The following is a 19909-nucleotide window of genomic DNA, read 5'->3' as shown; positions in this document are numbered from 1 at the left end:
TATCCATAGTTTTTCCTTGTGGATTTGAAGTTGATGAAACTGAAACTTTCTTCCTTTTATCAATATCATGATCAAATGGTAATATCTGGTTACCCTTGGATCGAAGCCCTTCCAATCATCGCCGGAAACATTGCTTAACTACCTTCTAGCTCTAGATATCACTGATCAGTTTTTGACCCTGATATGATATAGATATAGAAATAGCTAACACAAGAATAAAAACATAAGTAGATTGCAATAGAATGTTCTGATTTTATTGCTTTGAGAAGAAATTACATTGTTTACCTTTTAAGTTTGTTTTCTTCCCTAGGTATTGCTTCTTCCTCTCTGTTTGCTTTACGCTATAATTCTTCTAGTTTTCTGACGTGTCTTCTACAAGCACTCAAGGTGCCTATTTATAGGTTTAGGACTACGCTAAAATTAGTAATACACATAGTCGGTAGTTTTCTCTATTTTTGTAATTTTTTAGGAATAGAACTCTACTGTTCCTTCTAGGAATAAAACTCTACTTCTAGAATTACTTGGAGAGTAGTTCAGGGGTATTTTAACCTAGGAATAGGGTATTCTAATGAGTTCTAAACTTAAAAACGGATCAATGACGTGGGTTCGAATCCTTATCCCACGTGTAAACTCCGAAGTGATAAAGCCCTATCAAAAAGAATATAAAGAAAAAAATCAATAACTTAAAGAATAAACCTTATTGTATAGATTCTCTTTTCATACAAAAATCATTATTAAAAAGAATAAAGTCAATAACTCAAAGAACATAGGAAACATCATGTAAAATAGGAACATAATTTTCTGAAACTTCAATTTTGACAACCTGTTTTCAAAGAACTATGTAGAATTCGATACTCAATGAAAATGAGTGTTTCTTGGTTAATTTTAAAGAGTAAAAGATAAGCTTTCACATAAAATTGATAATAAAATTCAATAAGTTCTGTAACTATGCCAAAGTACTTGTAGATGGTGGATTTTCGACAAAGGCTAAAATCGTAAACTCATAATTATACGAACTCCTGATCCAGCAATCAGATGTGAGTATTGAGACACGGGACTCTCATCGAATCCTCTGAATGAGAATACTTTCTCTCAGAGTACATGCAGAAATGTAGTCTCTCGGCTGGACAACGGCATATCTCATGAATACTGAACACTTCAGTAATTATTTCTATATAGAATCACGAGATTGACGGCTCCTGGAAAGCTTGCTCTGCTAGTATAGAGCGATAACGTCTTCAGGATACAAACAACGAGTTTCCCTGACTATATAAAGGATATGAAGCTCCAGCAAGCTCATGTCAGAATAATTAATGCTCCTAGACAACTTGCTCTGCTAGTATAGAGCCATAAGTTAATTATTCCTAAATTCTTGGATTCATCCACTGAATTTCCGAAAATATTCAAATATTTTCGCAGTATTTCGTTACTTCAATCTATGGTTCTTCCCAGCAGAATTCCATGGGTTAGTAATAAATATTCAACGAAAGGGCATCTGAACTACCTCTGAGTAAGCCCCGGCTCAAAAGGTGCAAGTGTACTCAACGATGATGCACTAACAATCACCGCACGAACGAGTATTTCAGAATACGAAGAAACGATGAACCTATACAAAATAGGAAGGAAAATAATAAATAATTAAAATATTGACTAAGGCGCTGGGAGCATGGGCCCACCGACTGGACGGCCGTGCCGTGGTCAATCCCACACCATTTTTATATTTTTGTCATATTTTCTGTTATTTTCCTTGATCTCATGAAAATCCTTTCATTTGAACAAATATCCTTCGTTTTGAGGAAACTCCTCGATTTCGTGGTGTTTCCTTCATACCAAGGAAATAATATAAAATTAGGGAAAATATTGCGGGGCCGTGATTATCGGTCAACCGGCCATGCCTTGATCCCAGCCGGCCCCACACCTCATGGTTCCTCATTGTTTTATTATTATTTCACTGAACTCATGAAAACTCCTTGATCTCATGGTATTTTCACAAAACCATGGAAAATATGATATAAAATTAGGGAAACCCGTGGGACCGGGCCCCAGTCGGCCAGCCATGCCTCAGCCGGTCCCACACGCCCTATTATTTTATTATTTTAAGGTTTCATTGATCCCATGAAATTCCTTGATTTCATGGTATTTCTCTCAAATTATGAAAATTCCTTCAAATCATGGAAAAATACACATAAAATACATAAAATTAAGGAAACTCGTGGGACCGGGCCCAAGCCAGCCGGCCCCACACACCCTTATTTTATTATTTTGATATTATTTGCTTCCTTGATCCCATGGAAACTCTCACTTTAAGGAAACTCCTTAATTTCAACAAAATTCCTTGATTTCATGATATTTTCATAAAATCATGAAAAATATTATAAAATTAGGAAAAACACCATGGGACCGTGGTCACTAGCCGGCCGGCCATGCTTTGGCTCCCGCGGTCCCACGCCACATATTCCTTCATTTTATAATTATTTTCCTTCATCTCATGAAGTTTCCTCAGTTTCAGGAAAACCCTAATTTTGTCATATTTTCTCGAATGGATGCTCAACTGCACGCCAGAAAATATCAAAATTCTCAGGATTGAGACACGGACGTGTTGACGACGTGAGCATGTTACCTTGACCGACACACGTGTGTTCATACACAGGATGGAATGTGAGCAAGTCATGCAATCAGTTGAAGGAGTTAACAAAGTAGTGGATGGAAAATCGACCAAGTCTACGCACGATGAGCAACTGGTTTCAAACACGATTTGCACTTCCCCATTCTTTGATTCCATCAACTGTCACACTTCATGGGATCATGGTGTCTACAATTCCAGTAATATAAATAAGTCTCTGAATCATGATTGAATATACAACGATCTCACATCTCACAGACAACACGAGATCACACCTCATCAATTGAGCAATTACTCTCAACTGAGCAACTTCAATCATTCAGAACTTATCTTATTCAGAATTCACAACACTCCTACAATCTTTGATTACCATTGATTCCACACATTTCTCAGCTTTCCTCCTACAAATCGACCCATCCTCTCTTGTGCCCTAATTTACTCTGGAACGGCCATTGTCTTGGTTTTGGCCGGAGTACTACAGATTGATCTCTCGAATTCAAAGCACTCCCTTCTTACAGTGCATCTGTGTGAGGTTGAACATTTCGCTCGGTTGAAGGAGTCTCCTCCGTACGGTCGTCTCCTCAATTCCGTAAAAACCAGCAAATCGTTTTTCCCCATCTGGCGACCACAGTGGGAGATTAATCTCTCGGTTGCAATCTCAAGCTTTCAAAAGATGGTTGATCTTAGGTCATGCACGATCGCAGATCCTAACATAAATGATGCTAACACTAGCAACGACAACAACGAGGATATCCCGGAAACGATTCCGGCCTCTAACACTGACGGTGGTGATGTCACTCCTCCTCACGTCAACGCGGATGGTCATCCTTTGTTCGGCCGACACCCTGAGGAAGTCAGAGGGAATCTACCACCTACCATTGCTGATCTCATCAAAGTGTAAGAGACTCTTGCAAAGAATCAAACTGATATGGATATAGTATAGAAGGAGCTATTTAATAAACTGAAGGCTCTCACTGATACAATGTCAGGGAAGACCCAAGGAAAAGGAAAAGAGAAGGAAAAATCCTTAGACGCTGATCCTGGGGTAATTCCGATTCATACAGTAGATGATGATGAAGTCCGCAAAGATGCAGACGATCCATCGGCGAATGAGTTATCAAACTTCATCACTCGGGAGGATTCAGAACGCCTTCTGGAGAACCGTGGAAAGGACAAGACCCCACATGTACATCGTCACCAGCCTCCAAACCCTGCTGCAACTCAGAGGATTCCTCTTCTAAAAGGTTATATCTCTCCAACCTTTACTTTGTACGACGGAACCGTCAATGCTCGGGAACATGTTTCTCGGTTCTTGGAAGCTTTGGGTGAACATGAGCATAACCATGTTGTTCGCCTCAAAGAATTTTCAAAATCCTTGAAAGGCAGAGCATACACCTGGTACAACAACATCGCACCAGGAACTATCAACGGTTGGGGAGAAATGGTTAATGCTTTCTATAGGAAGTATTTCTTCGTTTCAGAGCAAATTACCCTCTCTGATCTCAGAAGGATGTTTCAAAGGAACAGAACATCCTAACGATTATGTGAAAAGGTTCAGAGTTCAAGCGTTGGATTGCCATGATCCGAAAGTCGCGAAGCAGCAACTGGTAGACTTGTGTATCAACGGCATAATCCCGGTCTACAGAGCTTTATTGGAAAATATCCGTTTCTAGACCTTCATGAAACGGCAAAGAGATCGGAAACTACTGCACCCGCTTTACTGGAAAGAACAAAAGCTACAAAGGTTGAAGAACCGCGAGACACTCGAGGTAGCAGACGTCTGATCAAAAAGCAGTAAAACCTCCAGCCTTCCACAAAAACTGTTGCATAAGGCAGCAAACGAAAATCCGAACCGCCGTGCAAGCATACCTCAGCTCCTTCAAAAGCACAAAGGAAGGATAAGAAAGATGCACAAGCCTCTGACCAACGCACAAGAGTTCTTGATAAAGAAGCACCTGACTTTCCTTTTTCCATTAAAGAGGTGGTCGAACTCCTGGATGTCTGTGTCCAAGATGGTGCAATCAAGTTGACATATGTCAAGAAAGAACCAACTGAAGAAGACATGGAAAGTCCTCGTTACTGCCGCTTCCACAGGTTCGTCAATCATCCCACAAGCGACTGCGGAGTTTTGAAGCACATTTTCAAAGAGAAGGTTGATCCAAAATAGCTTCAACTGGGGACTGAAGGGTACACAAGAATCCTCTCTCAGTCAAAACCTTACACTCTCTGAACAACCTATCAAAGAGGCAGTTCAATCCTTGGTCGAACATGAATTGCGTTATCTGTCGAAGGCACAAAGGAGAGACATGTTCACAGTACTGAACCACATCGTGTCAAGAAGTCCATTCCGAAAATACTTCTTGAGCCTCCAGCCACATACCAAGATATGTACGACTGGGGACTGCTTACCACAGTCAATCTCAGAAGAAACGAATTTGGAAGAACGTTGATCGATGCTGACACCTCCATCAACAACATTCCACTGAAAACCATTGGATCCACATGCATCACTCGACAAGAAGATACTCATGCTCCATCTCAATCAGAGACCTTGAAGGAGCGCTCGGAAATACTTATGGCTACATCATTCTCAAAGTGAACATAAGTTCAACCTGAACAGAAACCAAGTTTCACATAATCAATCAAGAAGATCCAGGATATGACATGTCCTTCAGACGAGCGTGGATTCATGCTGAAAAGATGAGTACTTACAAAGCGCCTTTGGCTACACATCTCTCCAACGAAGAAAGTTCTAATCCAGAAGATTTGACGGGCATTCCATCATCAGAGTACTTTGAGTAATTTCAACGAGGTTGAAGCAAGAACCTGCAAAATATGCATAGACATTCATCAAGAGGTTCCGCGCTCAGGCAAGTCTTATTCCATGTATATGTCATTTATTTCCCCACATGCTATCCTAGCATGGGGAATTAATTATGCTATCAACTCTACAAGACGTTATGAATGGTAGCTTCACCGCATTAGTATTTTACCAAGTGGTTGAATCTGACATTTCTCCGAATTAAGCACTGAAATATCCATTACTGACGTCCAAACATGGCAAAGAACACTTTGGGCGTTTCTCCTGCAAGTTCATGTGTTCCACAAAATCAGAAAGCTCTGATGTTTGCACAAGTGTCGAATCCCACTACTGCAACGAAAGGGATGCTGAATCAACAGAAGATACTCCAGGGCCGAGACGATGAAACCCCTAAGACATTCGATACTTAAGGAATATACCCTTCAACGCTCAAGCATCTAAAAAATCCATCAAATTGTACTCCCAATCAAAGGGTACAGCTTCAGCACAAATATCTCGACGATGACATTGATTCAACACCAGCACGATCAAAGTGTAACTAAACGATAAGTCTTCATTATCCCATGATAAGACTTCTGAAGCATATGAAACATCATGGATGGCGCTAACTCCTTCAATATACACTGGGCAACCTGAGGTGATTCCGTGAAACTTCATCAACGGGTTTTCGCTATATCACAAGCCCCTGCATGATTGAGGAACTTTCTCTCTTCACCAATCACATCCAATATGAAAACTCTTGATGCCATCTACCGCAACAATGTCGACTCACTGACAAAGCCAGTTCGTGGTAAAGTTATGCTTTCAGGAGCATTCAGGTTAAACTCTCAGTACACCTTCATCTTACGGACGCTCAACTCATCAACTAGTTCGTGAATGTAAAAGGCTCATTGAATGAAGTAGCAAAGATTATATTTATAATCATGGTTCTAGCCTTTTCGGTCTTTGGAGCAACTTCAACCATGGTATCAACATCAATAATAATCTCTAGAGGAACACCATCCATGATCTCAGCATCGACAAGGATCTATGGAGTGTAATCATGGTCTCAACACCAACAACGGTCTCAGGAGCAACATCCTCAGGGCTTCATCAACTAATCATTCTCTGAAGTGTTACACATGAAGCAGACTCCTCTAAGAACCAATGATTCATATCAAGATGTGTAGACCTGATAACATGCTCACATAAGTCTTCCCAAAGCTGGCACGACTGGTGGGCCTAATCCAAAGTCTTCTACAAGATGTTCTCATCACCTCTACAAATGAGATACAACACATTTCAGGCCATGAGTTTGCAAAAACGTACCAATGGGTGAGGAATGGGACAATGTTTTCTCAACGAAAGATGTTCGTCTATGTCTCTTCTACAACATACCAAAAGGGCGCATTGATCGGACATGCAAGCTGAAAGATATGGCATTTACAGTCAGGTTTATGAAATATGAAAAATTTGTACGGGATTACAAATCACAAATGTGCACGCTTCGTTGGCTGACCTCTACAACTCCGAATTGAGTGATTTTTTTCTCATGTGGCAACTCAGTCTCTTAGCTTCAAAATTTGGGGTCAAGCATCAGATTCCGACGTCGTATGAGGTTCTTACAGCTTCCTGAGCATACAACATGCAAGCAACAATTCTTAGACGGGATTCATGATTTCCACAGTCGATCGGTGTCCACCAGGTCTTTTCGCTAAGTCCTTAATCAAGATACCTCCAATTTCGACTACCTGGGTCTTTACATCAATTTTTATACCTGGATCCTCTATTTAGGTCCTGCCAGAAGAAGGGAAAACGAAAGAGAGAGATTCGACAAAATACTGGGGATTGACGGTCCACTGGTCAAGACGATCGATTTCACAATCCAAAACCAACCAAGAAATCAAGACCAGAATAAAACCTCACATCTCTCAGAAGTCCAAGGTTCAAGATATCATGGAAAGAAAACTAAGGAAAGTCAGCAAAATAAGATTTCTGCTTTTCTGCATCCTCCAAGACTTGCAAAGCAGCTTTCTCCGCCTCCAGCTTCTTGGTCAGCTCAGCAACTTCATCCATTTTCTTCAACACGGCATCACTGGTGGTGAAAGGAGTGTCACCTTCCATTGCTTTCCTGATAGCATCAATCTTTTGACGAAGCCATTTCAGATTGAAGCCAAGTTTTTCAGCTTTCTTCAAGTTGTACTCCCATTCAAAGAGTACATCCTGGGTGATAGTATTTCCAGCTGTGATGCGGATATCATTTATAACGCACAAGATGGCTTCTACTTGCCTCTTCAAGAAATAACTATGCTCCGGATCCTTGGTAATGACGATGTGCCCATACGTCTTCCACGGTTTCTTGTACATAGCAGCATATCTAATGGGAACGCTAAATCCACCAACAAACCTGCGATATGGGAGTATCTCACCAAATGGAGGAGTAAAAGCAGTCCCTGCGTTGGGATACTCATACACTATTATCCGGTTCTCAGTCGCTGGAGCAGCGTCAGCAATCATAGGAACAACTTCGGTTGAAGCAGCTTCTTCCATTCTCGATTCGGGTTCCACCATCTCACGCAAAATTGGAGTTTCAGTCACCTCCATGTCATCAACAACAATCTTTCCATGACCTTGGGGTACAGGGATGGAGGTCTCATTATCAACGGCTCCATAGTTGCTCAAGTCATCATTGTTGGATCCATTATTCCCAACTTCAGCATTTGACACCTAATGTGAAGATTACATGGGATTAGAATGATTCAAGCGTGGAAACCCAACACAACCATAAAATTCAGAATGTAAGTCAACTAACATCATCTAAGTTCCTTATTATGCACCCAAGACATGCGCAAATAGTGTAGAAGTCATGAAACACGTTTTCAAACAAGCTCAGCTGAAGAGATTTTACACTGCCATGCATTCAACGGAGAACTGGGAGAAATTGATAATAAATTTAAGGTTGGGTCATATACCATTCTCTTCGTATGGATGTTGAATACAACATATCAAAATTTCATAGCAATCGGATGAACAAGCTAACAGATGTGGCCAAAACATCGGACAACATGCAATCTGGAAAAGTTCTGAAGGTCTCCTGGAAGTTCACTATTTCGCCTTTTTCAGGCCCTAAACATGCTCAAACTTCAAAGAGCTTCTTTGAAAAAGCTTGAAAATTTCCTGGGCTTGAAGGTACATATGAAAACCGAGAAAATCTGACTTCGGACGAGGATTCTATAGCGTTTCTAGTAAAATCTGAAGTCTGAAATTTTCTGGTGACGTATTTCGGCAAAGTTATCCATAAATTCACATGGATTTTCATTCATTCATTCACGAATCAGCGATATCATACTTCTTTGAAGAAATTACAGGAGATATACTTACTAAGGGAGTCTCTAAATCATTTGAAGCCTCGACAATGCCAGAATCTCCGTTGACAACACCGCTATCTCCATTCGGTTCGGGATTTCGGGAATTCTCCATATTCCCATGTCCCAAAGAAGAGTGCGCTTCATCAACATGCTTCTTATCTACAATGGTTTCTTCCTGGATTCACCAACAAAAATTATTATTATTTCATTCAAGGAGATGCCGCGATCACCTGCACGAAAGAGATATTTACATCGACTTCTTCATCAGTACTGGATTCCTGAATTGTTCGCCTGGGAAAAAGTTGAAGACCGTCAATCGATGTAGAAAAGGTCTGAAAATAAATAACAAAATCTTGGTCTTGTGATCCTAATTGCACGGGCAGGAAAAATTCATGACACAAGTAGCGCTAACAACTCACCAAAGAAACGGTTGGGGACTGCACGTCATTTGCTAACATCCTGTAGTCCTTACTTCTGGGTGCTCCGCCCCGAAGACTTTCTTCCATTTATGAGGAGTCTACATTGATCTGAAACCTCACTACACGATCATCCTGTGGTATAGTTGATGAAATAACCAGGAGTACAACTCAGTATGAAGAATCTCTCACCATCACTCAGAGGTCCCAGAAGTACCATTTCTTGAAGTTGCACCCGCGGAGATGTCATCCCTGGAAACATCGTCTTTGAAAGTGTCATCATGGGAGTCAGTCATTCTTGCAAAGTGGCTGTGACAGATGCATAACATTCAGCGCATCATTCAAAGCGCATGATTCAACAAAACAACGAATCATGGAATAAAGATGCTCACATCAGCGTCTGCAAAAATGGTAACTTTAAACACTTAGCTGTTTACGATTCCACTAACAGTACATGAGTTAATACTTCAAATCTTGCTCGTTCCTTCAAACCTGCTAAGACGAGCAAAATTCTGACATGATTTTTATAAAACCGTGAACAACCCACGTAAATTTTACAATGTGAACATTCACTGGTTTCTCAAAATCTGGACAGACGTCCATTCTACGATTGTGAAAACTCACATATAGACATTATTTTACCATGTATAATGGTCTACATTTAACAATTGTGCAAAATCAAAACATGATTTTACAAACTATATAAATATTTAACGTGAAACTCACGTAAATTTGGAAAATATATCTATATATTTTTGCTCCCTCGCACGAGCATCTGTCTCTGAAGCGAGAGTATATTCTCAAAGATTTCTGAAAGCTCGAGATAAAAAATTTCATGAAAGCTCATAAACAAAATTTTATTACTAATAGACGCACGTCTATTTAAAAGAAAAAAAGCTTTTCTCTTGTACGAGCATCCACCTTTGAAACGAGAGTTTATTCCACTTTGTGAAATCTCACGTATTTAAAAAATAAAATTTTGTTTTTCGTGAAAGCTCATAGACAAAATTTTTATCATTAGACTCAGGTCTATTTTTTTGTTTCTTAAACTAACGATTGAACGAACGTCCGTGCTAAAACGGATTACTTTCTTGGGCTCGGCCCTCGAATCCTAAACGACCAAGGTTCCACCACCAAATCAGTGGTGCTACCACTTTATGCTCATAAAACGATGCTCTATCATGCCACTGAGATCTTCATTCAAGTCATGGTATGCTCGCACTATCAAAATCCGGTAACGTCTTAACTTACGACTAAGTTCAATTACTTATATTGTTTATGACCGGAAAATCACCATTCAATGCTGACTGAGGAACACGGCTTTCCTCACTAAGCAGGGGACTTAATGTAGATGGTGGATTTTCGACAAAGGCTAAAATCGTAAACCCATAATTATACGAACTCCTGATCCAGCAATCAGATGTGAGTATTGAGACACGGGACTCTCATCGAATCCTCTGACTAAGAATACTTTCTCTCAGAGTACATGAAGATATGTAGTCTCTCGGCTGGACAACGGCATATCTCATGAATACTGAACACTTCAGTAATTATTTCTACATAGACTCACGAGATTGACGGCTCCTAGACAGCTTGCTCTGCTAGTATAGAGCGATAACGTCTTCAGGATACAAACAATGAGTTTCCCTGACTATATAAAGGATATGAAGCTCCAGCAAGCTCATGTCAGAATAATTAATGCTCCTAGACAGCTTGCTCTGCTAGTATAGAGCCATAAGTTAATTATTCCTAAATTCTTGGATTCATCCACTGAATTTCCGAAAATATTCAAATATTTTCGCAGTATTTCGTTACTTCAGTCATGGTTCTTCCTAGCAGAATTCCATGGGTTAGTAATAAATATTCAACGCACGGGCATCTGAACTACCTCTGAGTAAGCCCCGGCTCAAAATGTGCAAGTGTACTCAACGATGATGCACTAACAATCACCGCACGAACGAGTATTTCAGAATACGACGAAACGATGAACCTATACAAAATAGGAAGGAAGATAATAAATAATTAAAATATTGACCAAGGTGCTGGGAGCATGGGCCCACCGACTGGCCGGCCGTGCCATGGTCAATCCCACGCCAGTTTTATATTTTTGTCATATTTTCTGTTATTTTCCTTGATCTCATGAAAATCCTTTCATTTGAACAAATATCCTTCATTTTGAGGAAACTCCTCGATTTCGTGGTGTTTCCTTCACACCAAGGAAATAATATAAAATTAGGGAAAATATTTCGGGTTCGTGATTATCGGCCAACCGACCATGCCTTGATCCCAGCCGGCCCCACACCTCATGGTTCCTCATTGTTTTATTATTATTTCCCTAAACTCATGAAAACTCCTTGATCTCATGGTATTTTCACAAAACCATGGAAAATATGATATTAAATTAGGGAAACCCGTGGGACCGGGACCCACCAGTCCGGCCATGCCTCAGCCGGTCCCACACGCCCTATTATTTTATTATTTTAAGGTTTCCTTGATTTCATGGTATTTCTCTCAAATTATGAAAATTCCTTCAAATCATGGAAAAATACACATAAAATACATAAAATTAAGGAAACTCGTGGGACCGGGCCCAAGCCGGCAGGCCCCACACGCCCTTATTTTATTATTTTAATATTATTTGCTTCCTTGATCCCATGGAAACTCTCACTTTAAGGAAACTCCTTAATTTCAACAAAATTCCTTGATTTCATGATATTTTCATAAAATCATGAAAAATATTATAAAATTAGGAAAAAAGGCACCATGGGACCGTGGTCACTAGCCGTCCGGCCATGCCTTGGCTCCAGCGGTCCCACGCCACATATTCCTTCATTTTATAATTATTTTCCTTCATCTCATGAAGTTTCCTCAGTTTCAGGAAAACCCTAATTTTGTCATATTTTCTCGAATGGATGCTCAACTGCACGCCAGAAAATATCAAAATTCTCAGGATTGAGACACGGACGTGTTGACGACGTGAGAATGTTACCTTGACCGACCAGGGTTGGCTCCTTAGCTCGCAATGAGCCGGTCCCACGTATTTTCATGATTTGACCTAATTTGCGCAATTGCACGTATTAGGTCCAAAACTCTTCCAAATAATTTTGGATTTTCATGGAATGATCGTCAGTCGATCCCGTGACCACCCGGGGCTGATTTCATGACCCCTTGGTCGGTCCCTCACCTCTTCATAATTAATTAGGTTTTATCACCTAAGGCTCAGACGAGCATTATAAGAGAAATGATTGAACCAGCATTTAATCATTCTTTCATCAACAAGTCACCTAGTCTTCAAGAGACCTTGGTATTTGCTCACATTAGCATATGGGCGCTTCATGGTCGGGCCATGATCCCATGTATCCGGTCCCTCCTTCGCCCCATGGTTGATTTTGAAATAAATCATCAATTGGTCATCAATTGATCAAATTAGGGTTTCTGAGTCCAAGGATCATAATTCTCGATTCGAACACTAATAACTTTACGACGATCTCATGATCAGTATTCTTATTTATTATGCTCGGTTCAACTACCAGTATACTAATTAATGTTTTATTTTGGTCACGCTACCAATAATTCATCAGACGAGCAACACTTGCTCAGATGAGCAATATTTGCTCAAACCAAGGAATATTGGTTCAACTATCAATATTCAACAATTCATCATATGAGAAATACTTGCTCACCTCAACGTGAGAATTATGTCTCTGTCTCAACAGACACGTTCAATTCATGATTCTCAGAATATTTTATAGAATCGTGTTCAACTCAGCAAATACATGGACTCATCGTCCCATAAAATCATGAAGTCAACAACTGACTAATTAACCACGAGACATCAATCGTGTCACTTGGGTGGATATCAACTAGGGTTTTAGTCTGGCGGTCTACGGCACGTGTGTTTATACACACGATGGAATGTGAGCAAGTCGTGCAATCAGTTCAAGGAGTTAACAAAGTAGTGGATGGAAAATCGACCAAGTCTACGCACGATGAGCAATTGGTTTCAAACACGATTTCCACTTCCCCACTCTTTGATTCCATCAACTGTCACACTTCATGGGATCATGGTGTCTATAATTCTAGCAATATAAATAAGTCTTTGAATCATGATTGAATATACAACGATCTCACATCTCACAGACAACACGAGATCACACCTCATCAATTGAGCAATTACTCTCAACTGAGCAACTTCAATCATTCAGAACTTATCTTATTCAGAATTCACAACACACCTACAATCTTTGATTACCATTGATTCCACACATTTCTCAGCTTCCCTCCTACAGATCGACCCATCCTCTCTTGTGACCGAATTTACTCTGGAACAGCCATTGTCTTGGTTTAGGCCGGAGTACTACAGATTGATCTCTCGAATTCAAAGCACTCCCTTCTTACAGTGCATCTGTGTGAGGTTGAACATTTCGCTCGGTTCAAGGAGTCTCCTCCTTACGGTCGTCTCCTCAATTCCGTAAAAACCAGCAAATCGTTTTGCCCCATCTACAATACTTCAATAAAACTGGACAGAGTTCATTTTTGTCAGAATTCGCAGTTTTAGCAGTCTATATCCGAAAATTCGTGTAACATTCATTATACAATGAAATTCTAAATCACTCCAATAAAACCTGACAGTAAAATCGTTACAGAAAATCTTCAGATTTAGTAGTATTCACTTCAAAAGTCACAGAGGCTTCATCCAAATCCATTGGTTCTTGGCTCATTTTAAAGAAGAGAATATGAGTTATTGTATAAAAAATATAAACAAAAATAGAAAATTCAGTAACAAGGTTAAGTTTCTCTGAAAACGTCAGACAGAAAAACTGTTTACAGAGACCTACAGTTTTGGAAGTTCACAATCAAAAATTCACACTGACTTCAGTACTTATCGGAATCTAGTTATTCTTGGCTATTTTTTTAGAGCATAGCTCGGTCAACCTCGCATGTGTTGCTATCTCAAGCATGTTTTTCAATGTTAGTGATCAAAACTATAAGTCTTGATTTCTAGCCTACATAGATAAGTCTCAGACTAGGATTGAAAAGTGTAGTTGAGCTCAAGGACTTCATGGCGATTCATCATACAACGACGAAGATCTATACAAGGAACCGTGGAACTTCATCAACAAAAAGGTATGTGGAGACTTGAACTTATCTATCACTCAAAAGTCGATCTCTTCTATCTCCTACTTCTTATGAGACAAAAGTCGTATGCTATATAGACTAGATCATACACATTTAACATTTCGAGCTGAGCATTCATTGCTTATCTTTTATCTCGAAATCGTATCTTGGTAAAGCGTTTCTCTTTGATCAAGTTTATCTTCACATAGTGACGAAAGTCATGAAAAGTTTCAATCACTTTGAAAATTTCTCTGACGTGAATCGGTTTGTGAATAACGGATATATAGCGTCCTCTGAGAATGTCTCAATGATTGAAATGAGAGTTTAGATTACATAACCATGTATTCCTTGAACCGAAGTTTTCGAACTTTGTTGATCAAGAGAAATCGGGAGGATTGTGGAATTGGCTTGCCAAGTCCGCGAACTGTCGGAAGTTCTCGACCGAGAATTTCTGCTGGATTTTCCAAAAGTCGTTTGTGTGCTAAGTCCGCGAACTCAGTCCGCGAACTGGCGGAAGTTCTCTTTCCGAGAATTTCTGCTGAGTTTGGAAAACTCAACCGATTAACTTAAGTCCGCGAACTTGTTTGTGAACTTAAGAGGTTATGATCTAAAGATGTGCTCTGAACATGAAATATTAAATTAATAAGGAATGCTTTATGCAAACTGTGGCTATAATGTTCATGAGCCGATTCAATCGAATCGAATCATCATTGTTCAATTGTGTCTTGTGTAGTTACATAAGATCTCATAGCAATTGAACAACTCTTTAACTAGTTCATTTGAGTCAATTGAACTAGTTATGGTGAAGAAGAACAAGGTTAATATGAAATGCTCATATGGTTAACCTTTTGGGTTACTATGTTGAACCAACATACACGTACACGTTTGGGCATGGTTTTCACGAACCCAGTAAACGTCTACCCAAGTGTGTGTGACAATATTCTCCGGTGGATATGAAGTTTAAACAAGTACCAGTTGTTACTTCTCCTCCACGAATTTGTACCTTCTGTGGAAAAGGAAATCACTATGTTATCCATTGTTTTGCTAGAAAGAAACGTGTTTCTGAACTTCACAAGTTGCTCCTTTTTACTGTCAATGGAGTAAATAGTCGGACGACTACTACAGTGAAGGTCCCGTTCACAGGAAACCAGGCATCTTATAAAAATGATCTCTCTCCTAGAAATCATTACAGGACATTTGTAAATCCACGTGTTACCAATGAAAGTATGTCATGTACTTATAAGAACACATCTGATAAATCTAAGTCTAGTGTGTGGAGACGAATTTCAGAAAATCCCCTAGAACCTATTTCTAGAGGTCCTAGACTTTGTCATCAGAAGGGTTTCTCGCCTATGATTCCCAGAAGAACTGCTAGACGCACCCTTTTTCCTGGAAGCTGCAGTGAAATGACTAGAAATGCTGTAATAAGACATCCTAAAAGAAATTACATCTACTTTCTCAGAACCTATGGTGAGACTATGTCTCCCTCTGCTACTTAGCAGCAGAATGGTCCATTCTTGTGTCTAACTTGAGAGATACAAGGATGAGGATTTGAGAGATGCTCAAGTATGGTGATATATTTTTCTTGTCTTTGTTGTTTTACCCTCTTCGCTTTGTCTTCTTGTCTCTATGATTTTGGGATGGAGGATTTTTGAAAGCTACATAGTGTGTAATATCAATTTTAGGGAAAATGGTTTTTGGTCGGCCCACGAACGCCCATATCTCCTCAAAGAACTCTAGGGTTTCTATCCAGGGCATTCACGAACATATATAAATCTTATATGTGTTTCATTTTTCTTCAGAAAGGAGGACTATAGAATCTGTTCCCAAAGAAGAAGTTAACCCCTTGGTTGAGGATGATCTCAAAGGATGTGATTCTGGTCAAGAGTTTATACGGAAGAAGATGCTTGAAAGAAAAGAGTATAAACACTTGGATTAGTGAATCTGTCAAGGATTTGATTAGTGTTCAGAATAAAGTTAAGAACGAACTGGTTAACCTCCAACTGCAGATAAACCAACTGATAGATGGACAAGCGAATATCCTTGGTACTCAGAATATCTTGATCAGAAATCAGAAGAAAGTTATCCTTGACTGTGCAAAGGCTCGTCATTATGCTCGCACTATTGATCGAAAAGTCAACGTTTTAACTTTTGAACATGGTGTCTCTATGGTCAACAGGGTCAAGGATATCAGTGACTCCTACTTTTATGGACCATTTCAGAGGTATGAAATCATCATGGAAAACTGAGTCTTATATGCATACTAAGTCTTCTTTTTGGATTAGTTGGAAGAATAACTAGTGCATTGAATAGCGATGATTGTGACTACACATAGCTATTTTTGTTTTCATCTTCTTATGTTATTTTTTAGGTTCATTGGTATTAAAATTCTAAAAATATTTGGAGGATGATGTTTATTGAAGTATTTTAATGGTTTGTGATATTGCAATATTTTTATGGGATATGTATTGTTTACGTCCGTGAACTTGAAGGTCCCATATTGCAGTCAAAAGTAAAGTCGTTCATGAATCGGTATTCGTATGGATGAAAGGACGAATGGACTTTTGACATATACAAAAGTTATGCCTATGCAATCATGTATTTGATGGAAAATAGGATATAATATTTTGTTTGACAAGGATAAAGTCTATTATATCGTTAAGATGGAAAATAGAATAGATCCTTGTATGTTATCCACGGTATTGATCTTCATTGATCCATTTTATTATGTTTTACCGTGAAGGCTCCATTGTGTGTCTTATGTTGAGCACCTTACAACTAAGTCGATTTACCTTGGCTTTGTTGGTTGTTCCTTAAGATGCTATATGTCGAGCATTAGGAACTAAATTAATCAACTAGTTTGGTTATTTAGTTAGTACTCCATAAGTCTTCTTTCTTATGTTGAGTACATGTACGGTTAAGGTTGTCATATTCTATGATGAACTTAGTCGGGGTTCCATAAGTTCACTTATGTTGAGCCCAAAATAATTAAATTGATTACTTCGGTGATTAGTTTGGTTGTTTGTATTCCAATTAGATTAATTATAGGTTCTCTTGTAATTAATCTAGTTGAGTTTTCATTTATTTCACAAGTTCTTGTGTTGAGAATATGAAAGGCTACACTATCATGTTCTTTGGTTAATGTAGTCATATATTCCGTAAAGTTTTCCTTATGTTGAGTATTTGAACGGTTAAGTTAGTCATCTCCATGTTATTGACTTAGTCGTAGCTCCGTGAGTTTACTTATGTTGAGCACTTTAAATTAAATCGATCACTTTTTTGGTTTGATTTAGTTGCGTATTCCAAATGAATTAATCATGGGTTTACTTGTAGTTAATTTGGTCGAGCTTTGGATATAGAAAATCATTCTTATGGTTTTTGGTGTCCAATAAAAAATCCTTCTTTTCTTTCGAAATTAAGGTCGCTCTTGTTGTTCTCTCGGGAATGACATCAAATGGGGGAGAGTTCTTTTGAACTTGTGCTTAATGGTAATATCTCGCGGGGAGTGCGGCTGTGGAATTTTATAGGGGTTATCTTGTATCTTAAAACTCCTTGATGAATGTTGTTAGCTACGGCTATTAGATTGCATCTAAATTAAGTTGGTATGTATTTTTCTTTTGGTCATGAAATGTCTCTTGTGAAAATTTCATTATGATCCCATTCTTGTACCTTTGCCAATTTTATTGACAAAAAGGGGGAGAAATATTGTAGTTCACACTACAAATACATATGGTTTTCGGATCATTGTGTAAGGGGGAGCAGTTTCCATGATCGAGATGGAGTATTGACTAAGGGGGAGTGATACATATCACCGTGGTATTATTGTTAAAGTCGTGATACAATTGGACCTTGATGTTATATAATAATACTATGACATTGTATAATAATGATCGAGAATTTCGATTTCTCTCATTGTTATAGCTACGGATCTTCAACAACGATGGTGCTAAATTTACAACCTTTGGGATCATTGGAGTACTTGGAATGACGAAGATTTCAAGGAACGTTGAAGATTAGACTATGGAATAGGAGCCACTAAAGTTTACCTTTTTTGTATTCCATATGTATTAATAGTTTTGTTACTAAAATTGACAAAGGGGGAGATTGTTAGAGCATAGCTCGGTCAACCTCGCATGCGTTGCTATCTCAAGCATGTTTGTCAATGTTAGTGATCAAAGCTATAAGTCTTGATTTCTAGCCTACATAGCTAAGTCTCAGACTAGGATAGAAAAGTGTAGTTGAGCTCAAGGACTTCATGGCGATTCATCATACAATGACGAGGATCTATACAAGGAACCGTGGAACTTCATCAACAAAAAAGTATATGGAGACTTGAACTTATTTATCACTCAAAAGTCTATCTCTTCTATCTTCTACTTCTTATGAGACAAAAGTCGTATGCTATATAGACTAGATCATACACATTTGACATTTTGAGCTGATCATTCATTGCTTATCTTTTATCTCGAAATCGTGTGTTGGTAAAGCGTTTCGCTTTGGTCAAGTTTATCTTCACCTAGTGACGAAGGTCATGAAAAGTTTCAATCACTTTGAGAATTGCTCTGACGTGAATCGGTCTGTGAATAACGGCTACATAGCGTCCTCTGAGAATGTCTCAATGATTGAAATGAGAGTTTAGATTACATAACCATGTATTCCTTGAACCGAAGTTTTCGAACTTTGTTGATCAAGAGAAATCGGGAGGATTGTGGAATTGGCTTGCCAAGTCCGCGAACTGTCGGAAGTTCTCGACCGAGAATTTCTGCTGGATTTTCCAAAAGTCGTTTGTGTGCTAAGTCCGCGAACTCAGTCCGCGAATTGGCGGAAGTTCTCTTTCCGAGAATTTCTGCTGAGTTTGGAAAACCCAACCGATTAACTTAAGTCCGCGAACTTGTTTGTGAACTTAAGAGGTTATGATCTAAAGATGTGCTCTGAACATGAAACATTAAATTAATAAGGAATGCTTTATGTAAACCGTGGCTATAATGTTCATGAGCCGATTCAATCGAATCGAATCATCTTTGTTTCAATTGTGTCTTGTGTAGTTACATAAGATCTCATAGCAATTGACAAACTCTTTAACTAGTTCATTTGAGTCAATTGAACTAGTTATGGTGAAGAAGAACAAGGTTAATATGAAATGCTCATATGGTTAACCTTTTGGGTTACTATGTTGAAACAACATACACGTACACGTTTGGGCATGGTTTTCACGAACCCAGTAAACGTATACCCAAGTGTGTGTGACAAGCTAAGTTTTCGATCTAACGGTTGAGAAATATTATCTTGAATCTAAATCAGGTTTTCATCTAACGGTGAATAAGGATTGCTTTGTAACTAACACAAAACCCTGATTTGAAGGCTATATAAAGGAGACATCTAGCATTGTGCAAAACTAATCCCCACACGTCTGTGTGCTACTAGTGCGCCCTCTAGAGTCTATCTCAATTAACCTTTGATTTTATTCTCTAAAATCAGGTTAACGACTTAAAGACTTCATTGGGATTGTGAAGCCAGACCGATACTACTTTATCGTAGTTGTGTGATCTGATCTTGCATCTTCTATCGTACGCGTACAATCGAT

This window comes from Papaver somniferum, chromosome 7, assembly GCF_003573695.1.
Source record: "Papaver somniferum cultivar HN1 chromosome 7, ASM357369v1, whole genome shotgun sequence".
Lineage (NCBI taxonomy): Eukaryota > Viridiplantae > Streptophyta > Magnoliopsida > Ranunculales > Papaveraceae > Papaver > Papaver somniferum.
Note: the sequence above shows the minus strand (reverse complement) of the source record.